The following is a 10,181-nucleotide window of genomic DNA, read 5'->3' on the forward strand; positions in this document are numbered from 1 at the left end:
TGGCTGCTGGTTACTGGTGTCCTAATTACACTAATTTTGAATATTTTGAAATATACAATTTTAATTGAACCTTTATTTAACTAGGCAAGTCAGTTAAGAACAAATTCTTATTTGCAATGACGGCCTACCCCAGCCAAACCCGGACGATGCTGGGCCAATTGTGGGCTGCAATTGTGCACAGCCTGGATTTGAACCAGGGACTGTAGTGACGTCTCTTGCTGAGATGCAGTGCTTTAGACCACTGTACCACTCGGGAACCTTAAAGAGTAGTTCCCTGACCGGGAATCGAACCCGGGCCGCGGCGGTGAGAGCGCCGAATCCTAACCACAAAATGCTTATATAGGGGATATTGACATTGGTTTGTTAAGACAAAAATAATAAAATTTTATAATTTGGAGACTGGCCAGGTAAACAAAAACCAAAGCATGGATTGCTGTCTGATCTTGTCCATACACTTCTTACAGGGTAAAGAAACCAATGTATAATGTAATTTGGGTGAGCTATCCCTTTAACTAAAAGCTATTAAAAGCATATGATGCATTGTAGAATAAAATATACTGTTTGTACTACTGTATCTGTACTCCTGGGAGATGTCAGAGACTCGCAGAACTGTAGAAGTAGAAGTTATGAGGCTTTATAACATTGGCAAACAGATAGTGCCAGAAGGTACCAGTAGGTCCTCTATTACATTGAAGGGAGCAGTTACTCTGATCTATTGTTCCCTATGCAGAGTCTGGAGTAGTCTGACATTAAAGACATTCTCCGGGACTTTGGCGAATTGGGCTAAACCACGTCGTTATTGTTTAAACCTCCCTTTGGGCTGGATGTGTCCATGTGTAGTTCATACATGCATCATCTCTGAGCAGAATTACTGTTTTACCACAATTAGCCATGAAATCCCTAGTTTGAAAGGAACAGTTTTATGGAAGCTGTGCGGTGGCATTTTCCCTACATAGGGAATCTACACACATTTTAGTGACGCACTGCAAGCTTGGCCCACATGGACCTGCCCACTAGCAATTTGAGTTCCAGCTAGCTAGATGCACAAGTTCGCACAAGACTGATGAGACTGCAGCTATCTAACAGAGTCGTTGCATGGATTGGGTAAACAATTGCTATTATTTTCAAAATGTCATCCAAAGAGGTAAGGTATATAAGCTATGCATCGTGTTTTTATGAACACTGATTTATGAACTGATGTGTTTTATACAACTGGGGGGTAGGGGCATAATACAAAATATATATTATAAAGGGGAATAGAAATTATGCAAGTAATGTTATTTGACTCCAAATATATCTGCTATTTGGTAGCTGATCTATCCCCTAAAAAACAACAACAACAAAAACATGGCTGTTTGTTAGTCGAGCTAGGCTAGCTATAGCCAGAGCCATATACAGTGCATTCGGAAAGTATTCAGACCCATTGAATTTTTCCACATTTTGCTACATTACTGCCATATTCTAAAATGGATTAAATAGTTTTTCCCCCCTCATCAATCTACACACAATACCCCATAATGACAAAGCAGAAACAGCTTTAAAAAAAACAGTAATACCTTATTTATGTGATTATTCAGACCCTTTGCCATGCGACTCGAAATTCTACAACTTGATTGGAGTCCACCTGTGGTACATTCAATTGATTGGACATGATTTGGAAAGGCACACACCTGTCTATATACGGTAACCAAAACATAGCCTACAGTCTACTACAGTGAGATGCAGCCGTGCACAGCTGTCTTGCCAAATAAATAGGCCTATAGGCCCGCTTCCAACATGGATAATCATGCCGCTCCCTCATGAGTTCAGTAACACATTGTGATATGGCACAATACACTTCTGTGAATCAAATTCAACCCACATAATCAATTAAGCAATGCCAGCCTACTATAAACATGTTTCCAATACGTACACTTCCATTACAGGAACGAAAACCAACAGGTTACCAAGAAAACCATATTATAACGTATCTATTTCTATGATGAAACGATATGATATGTAGCTATACCCAGGCGCGTCATTTGCGTTCTTGCATTGGAATTATATTGAATTCTGCTGGTATCATGCACTACCACAATGGACATGAAAGTTCAAAAAATGCTTTTCGCCAAGAAGTGACAGGTTCAATGGCATGATATCCTGCTGTGCTTTTGTCAGCACCTTGGACAGCGCAATACACACTAAAGCAAGATTTGTATGAAATCAACCAGCTAGATTGTTTTAGTTGTATCATTTCAAAGGAGTTGCATTCAATTCTCCCCCAAAATCTGCTTGTAAGTTCCCCTTCAAATGCCAGTTGGTTGAGTTGCGCAGTCCTCGGGCGTAACATGCTTCTTCTGCGCTGCCTGAACACGTGTGTCAAAGTGGGAAATGAGTTGTAGCTGTGGTTGCCTCAAAAGTCAGTCCATGTATCAGTGCAGTGAGTACGGTCGGCATAGCGGAGACTGCACAGAGGGTCATGTTTGAAGATCTATTACTGCTCATTGTATACCTTGCAAAAAAGTAATGAAGACTCATAGCTGTAATCAATGCCAATGGTGGTTCTACAAAGTATTGACTCGGGGTGTGAAGACTTATGTAAATGAGATATTTCTGTATTTCGTTTTCATTTTATATATTTCGTTTTCAAGTATATATTTTTCCAAAAACATGTTTTTACTTTGTTATCATGGGTTATTGTGTGTATCAGGCTGTGTCACCACAAAATGTGGAACAATTCAAGGGGTATGAATACTTTCTGAAGGCACTATACATTGTAATGTTGTAATTTCTTTATTTCAGTATTCTACATTTTGTATTGTAGATACAGTATGTAGTGGTACAGTAGTGATGTAATAACATGTTGTATGATGTAGGTGGGTGATGGGTGGGTGATGTAATTGCCTTAATCTTGTTTGGACCCCAGGAAGAGTAGCTGCTGCCTTGGAATAGGGATCCTTAATAAAATGCAAATAAAAAATGCAATGATCGCTAGCTAGCTATGATGACAGACAGAATGTTGGCTAGCCTAGCTAATGGCGACACAGACCCAATCCACTTTACACAAACACTCAAAATACGCTTCTCACTGAACACAATAAGTTTCGTCTCTTACCTTTTGACCAAATATTACTTTTATGGATGTCCAACACTGGGATGAGGCACTACGGTTTCTCTTCCTTGAGGCCATCTCGGAAAAGCATCCGATATCTATTATTTGTCTGCCTTTTGTCTTTCATGAACGGCTCCTCCATTGATATCTCAATCTAGTATTCTCTTCTTGGCCTGACACCAAGTATCAATAGCATCATTGCCACATTTGTAGCATAGTTATAGCTGGAGAAACTTTTCTCTATGGCTGATTTGAGTGAGAGGGCCACAAGCATGAACTTATACATTTTTTTTGGGGGGGGGCACAATCTTGTGTTCAAGTCAAATGAGGTTGCGTGTGGGGAAAAAAACAAGGCTGGCTCAGGCCTGCACAGTGTGGGTCACATAGCATGTAGGGCGGACCCACCGGCTCAGTGGAAAACCCCATGCACATAGATACACAGCGGAGAGCGATAGAGAGAGAGCAATAATGCACATATCTGCTCATATGGTACTCAATTGTGAGCGCTACTTTCAGAACTACCGGCTAAAAAGTATACAAAAGTACCGGTGTATCTCTTAAGGACTGGCGTTAAAAGCCCCACTAACAGTGGAGAGCTTCATATAATTCAGATTGCCAGCATTATTCAGCTAAGGACATTGATCGTTAGCCCAAAGGGTGCTCTTTAAACCTTGAAAATGAGCAAAGCAATGTAAACCTCCTTATAAAACAGTTAACATACCCAGTACTGTTCATGCTTGTTGTAGAAAAGATATTTCCGACTTTTTAGCCAGGTATAATGAGCAGTAATAGATCTTCAAACACGACTCTCTGCACACTGCATATTGCTTTTTAAGGATGTTTTTTCGATATTGCATGGCTGTTTGGACATTAAGCATTCCCCTCATGACAGATTGTCACTGTTCATTCATTTCCCCCTTAATCTCTGGGAATTTAGAGCAATTTGAAAACAGCAGTACAGTGCCTAATCCAGGTCTCACAGTAGGCCAGGCATACATGGAGGCAGGCAGGGATTCCATCTCTCTGTCCCCTGCAGTGCCCACCCCTGCACTCTCTCCCTCGCTCTCTCTCTGCCTCACTCGCCTCGCCTATCTCTCGCACCTCTCTCTTTTCTCTCCCTCCCTCCCTCTCTCCCACACACATTGCCATTGATTAGGGCCACCCTGGTAACACAGCACAACAGAGGGCTTACTCATTGTCCATATAAACTATTACTGTCCCATCTCAGAGAATAATCCACCACATAAAATAGAGTGCTGCGCTTATACCCCACATCCCACACGCAGTCAAAACCATCTGCCATGAATGAGACAAAAGGAACAACTGAATGAACAACAAACGCTGACTTGAACCTCTGGCCACTTCATGTGGCTTTAACTAATCCAGTGGTTGTCAATCCTCTCCTCGGAGAGCCCCAGACCTTTCACAATGTTGGTGCTCTGAAGTAGCTCACCTGGGCTTTGATGATTAGATGAATCAGGTGTGCTAGCTCTAGAATATATCAAATACAGGAAACGGCTGGGGTTCCCCAAGGAGATGTTTGAGAACCACTGCAAGTCTAATCTACTAGAGGTTGAGGTTTAGGGTTGTCGGCAATCTTTTCAAAGTTGTAGACTTATCAGTTGTGATTTGAAAGCCTGTACACTGTGTGAACTGAGTTTTAAGGACAGGCTGTTGTCTGGTTGCAAAAAGAGAACAATGAGCTCATTGATTGTCACAGCCTAATAGAGTTAGAGGAGGTTCTGTTCAGTTGATCATCACTATAAGGCGTAATGATAATGCATGCTGTGTTGAAAAACTCCCAATTATCCTGCTCAGTCCACAGCTTCCTTCGATACCTCGCCTTACCTCATATTTTTCCGTTCATTTGCAGTGCGGAACCATGTGTCTCCAGTGTCTCTATCTATAGGGAGGTGCTGCTGAGTCTCGTGTAGGGTTGAGCAATTAGTGCACTTGGGGGTCGGTTCGGTTTTGGTCGGTTGACATTTTTTTTCCTTCTTTTGTTTACATGAAATGCATGATGAAATATGACCTTGAAATGATTTTAGAGCCTTTTAAATTTAAATTCCAAAGCCGCAAATTGAGAATATTCAATTGTAAAACCTACAAAATAATCCATTGTCTCAACAACACAGAATGACTGCCCATTACTGCTCATCACTTACTAACATTTATTCACATTACTTGACCTAAATAAAATATTTCAGTTGTGTATAGATTATTATTCTTTTGATGACTTGACTATTTCATTTCTTACAGTCATCATCTCATCTCTGCTCAGGCTGTAGCAGCCAGCCAGCCATCTAGGGTTATTTCTGTGCTCCTCTTGGCTAGCGAAAGGGTAGCCAGTGATCATTGGGTTGCCACAGCTGGCTATGCTGTACAGCTGTCTGACACAATCACTATTTTAGTAGTCTCTCTCACTCTCGTTGCTGTGTTGTGCACATTCCTCTCTCCTGAGGTCTATGTGCGGGTGCAATGGAATAGAATAGGCGCACTGGATTCTGGACATTGTTTTCAATTGTCACGTTTTCTGTGCTGAATCTAGGTTTAATATTTGCCTATTGAAAACTACAACTCCTTACAGCGTCCCTCAGTTCATTATTGATTTGATGCCTCTCATGCTTGATATGTTTTCTCTCTAGAAACGGTGCGTTGAGCTCATAAGAAAAACAAACTAAATAGAATTAATGCAATTGAACCGACATTGTTTTATTATTATTTAACAACTAATTGACCAATGTCAAATTTGGTTAATCACTCAGCACTAGTCCTGGGAGAATACAGCAGTAGACAGGCAGGCACAGCACATTGTAGCCAAGGACTGATCATTCACCCTTATGTCACCCACAAATCGGGCAGTGCCCCATGGTGAACCGCTTGCATTGTCTACTGTTACAGTCACTGTCTGAGATGAGACTGTAGGCTCATCTCTAATCTATGTGTCGTCCTCAGCTCCTCCTATTATCTTCAGTGTAATGCTGGGTAACAGTACTAGTGGGCTGGTGGTGCACACTATTCATCTTTGTAATATTTGACCATAGCACCGCCTGACCATAGCACCGCCTGGAGTTTGATATAAGGCATTGGCACTTGGATTAGAACTGGTGCTATGGTCAGATAAGATGAAAATAGAGCTCTTTAGCCACTCACACCAACAGTGGGTTTGGTGTTGAAAAACACAACCATATGCAGAAAAGTACCTCATACCTATGGCAAAATATGGTGGTGGATCTTTGGTGTGATTGGGCTATTTTATTTCCACTGATCCCGGGGCACCTGTTAAGGTCAACAGCATCATGAACTTTACCAAGTGCCAGGACATTTTAGCCAAAACCCTGGTTGTCTCTGCTAGGAGGATAACACTGCAAGTGAATCTTCCAGAAAGACAATAACCCCCAGCACGAATCAAAATCGACAAACAAATGCTTATTTGACCACAAAATCAACATTTTGCAATGGCCGTCTCAGTCTCTGGACTTAAAAGGCTCAGTGCCGTTATCCTTGAAAATAGGGTTGCCAATTATTTTGACCCATGTCTTTTTTATTTTTTTATATATTACTTGTTAAACAATATTTATTTCTCTGAGCAATTGTATTAGTTGAAAATAATATAATTTCCAAATTTAGCATACAACATAGCATATTTGTATTATTTATTTTATACAGTATTTCTTGCTCATCTTTATCAAGTGTGCCAATAATTATGGACCCCACTGTACCTAAATAGGACATCACATTGGAGTCAGCATTACTGGCTTACTGGGTGTCTATCAAATAATCAGGGTACAGATATAAAACCATATAGTTTGAGAATTCACTTTAAAACCTTTCATAATTTCCAAATGGTCTTGTAATAATTTCCCACTGAGCTGAGCTATAAGTGCCCTTATTTCTCCATTGGAAATGGCTTTCCAAGTCTCCAACAACACCTGAGTGTTGATCGTTTACCCAGGGACATAGCCCTGCCATTTTCAACGGCATGCGAAAGGTATCATCCTTGAGCTCTTTTCCAAAGTACCAATTTTCCATCATAAATAATTGATTTGTTTTACACAATAAAATATTGCCTCAAAACCATTACGCAGCAGACAAAGAAAAGATAAAAGGGCACATGATCAGAGAGAAAGAGAGGCGGAGCAGGAAGTGTTTCATATGGAAAATATGCTGAAGTAAATAGAGCTGAATATATTGATAAAAGTCACCGTGTCCGAAATAGAGTTTTGGTTATCAAAACGTCACGCCAGGGTAAGCCTACATGAAAAACAGCCCGTATTTGAAGTATTTTTAAAATCCCCAATGGGAAAAATGAATGGTGGAAAAATGATTGGAATCATTTCCTTGTTTGACACCTAGGTTTTATAAGTATTATGACACCTCCACTGTGGGGTTCTATATAGGAAGCTGATGAGTCAGCTAATTTCATCACTAATTACAGTACATTTGCATGACATGGTCCACTCTCTATTACTGAGGCCCCAGGGGTGGGCAATAACTGTCTCAAGGGCCACTTTGGATTTAAAAATTAAGGGCCACACAGATTTTTTTTATGGAACTATTTTTTTGTGAAAAGCAATTTGTGGTCTAGAAAACAGGAAGTTATTTGAAAACATATAGGTCCTTTATATTTTCTACGTATTTTCTATCTAGTTTTAGGTGTTCAAGTGTGGCCTGGAGTGTTTAAAAAAATTAATAAAATATGAATTCCCCCCCAGATTGAAAAGGCTCTTGGGCCAGATCTGGCACACATGTTGCCCACATCTGCTCTATACAGTCAAGGGACATGCATTTACTGTATCTGCAGGAGCATTTGAACACAGCAGATAAAACAGATTGATTATTTGCATATCCATGGGGAATATAATGTAATGTATTGATACACAGACACTTTCTGATTATTATTTAATTATGCCATTCACAACACCTAACAGCCGTTATCAAACCAGCTGGAAATATTCATTGAGGATGATAGAGTTTTCTGTCTTTTTCTCTTAGGGAGATTTCTCAATAGGGCTGTTACGGGAAATGGAATAGCTCAAAACTATTAGTGTCCTCTTGGGTAGTTTAGAAAGGAGCCAGTTCATTACTACTGTTGTCAAACTGCTGGCAGGTCTCAATGGAGTGATTTCCTCATTGCTGCCAGATCCATTGGTCTGCTTGATTAGACGTTTCCATGGAAACTGCTGTGCCCCAATGGATCCCGCCTGCTTTTTCTTAATGTAAATTGACTTCCCATAGTTCTAAGGCTGTGATCTCTTCATAACCCATCGGCCAGCTTCCCATCGGAAAGCTTCACATTTTTATCTTGATGGCTTAGAATCAGTACTAAACCACTGTAATGTGAAAAATGTTCTAGTCATATGGACTGTTTGTAAACTCAGCTGCTGGCAGCATTCAAATGTAGCTTGCTAATGCAGTTTCTTACAATAGAAAGCAACAACCTGGCAATAGCGTATCCCCTTACATCGTAGAGCTCTCTCTTTGTGTCTTTACCACATGGAAGTGCATTACATTGAATTCTGCAGGCACAGACAAGCACCTCTCTTTCAGCTCTGCCTGCTTGGCACATCCCACACCAGGGACTCTCTTTGTGGGTAGTCTGTCTGCACAGCAAAGGTCCTCTGGAGGACTGCCAACAGAAAACCCCTTCTCCGCACCTAAATCTACACTCTCAAATTATGCTACGCTTCAAAATAAGCAGCCACATTTCCTTCAGACTCTTTCCTAAGGCTATCTTTCCACATTCACATTCAGCCCAAAATATATTATGTGAAACCTGTCGTTATACTGACATTATCTTGCACTTGAGTAGAATATGTTAAGGAGAAACGACTTACAGTTGAAGTCAGACGTTTACATACACCTTAGCCAAATACATTTAAACTCAGTTTTTCACAATTCCTGACATTTAATCCGAGTAAAAATTCCCTGTCTTAGGTCAGTTAGGATCACCACTTTGTTTAAGAATGTGAAATGTCACAATAATAGTAGAGAGAATGATTTATTTCAGCTTTAATTTCTTCATCACATTCCCAGTGGGTCAGAAGTTTACATACACTCAATTAGTATTTGGTAGCATTGCCTTTAAATTATTTAACTTGAGTCAAACATTTCGGGTAGCCTTCCAACAAGCTTCCCACAATAACGTGGGTGAATTTTGGCCCATTCCTCCTGACAGAGCTGGTGTAACTGAGTCAGGTTTCTAGGCCTCCTTGCTCGCACACGCCTTTTCAGTTCTGCCCACAAATGTTCTATAGGATTGAGGTCAGGGCTTTGTGATGGCCACTCCAATACCTTGACTTTGTTGTCCTTAAGCCATTTCGCCACAACTTTGGAAGTATGCTTGGGGTCATTGTTCATTTGGAAGACCCATTGCGACCAAGCTTTTGAGATGTTGCTTCAATATATCTACATCATTTTTCTTTATCATGATGCCATCTATTTTGTGAAGTGCACCAGTCCCTCCTGCAGCAAAGCACCCCCACAACATGATGTTGCCACCCCAGTGCTTCATGGTTGGGGTGGTGTTCTTCGGCTTGCAGGCCTCCCCCTTTCCCTCCAAACATAACGATGGTCATTATGGTCAAACAGCTCTATTTTTGTTTCATCAGAGCAGAGGAATTTCTCCCAAAATTCCGATATTTGTCCCCATGTGCAGTTGCAACCCTTAGTCTGGCTTTTTGATGGCGGTTTTGGAGCAGTGGTTTCTTCCTTGCTGAGTGGCCTTTCAGGTTATGTCGATGTAGAACTCGTTTTTACTGTGGATATAGATACTTTTGTACCTGTTTCCTCCAGCATCTTCACAAGATCCTTTGCTGTTTTTCTGGGATTGATTTGCAGTTTTCACACCAAAGTACGTTCATCTCTAGGAGACAGAACGCGTCTCTTTCCTGAGCGGAATGACAGCTGTGTGGTCCCATAGTGTTTATACTTGCGTACTATTGTTTGCACAGTTGAACGTGGTACCTTCAGGCGTTTGTAAACAGCTTGGAAAATTCCTGAAAATTATGTCATGGCTTTAGAAGCTTCTGATAGGCTAATTGACATCATTTGAGTCAATTGGAGATGTACCTGTGGATGTATTTAAAGG

Source organism: Oncorhynchus kisutch, linkage group LG2 (assembly GCF_002021735.2).
Source record: "Oncorhynchus kisutch isolate 150728-3 linkage group LG2, Okis_V2, whole genome shotgun sequence".
Taxonomy (NCBI): domain Eukaryota; kingdom Metazoa; phylum Chordata; class Actinopteri; order Salmoniformes; family Salmonidae; genus Oncorhynchus; species Oncorhynchus kisutch.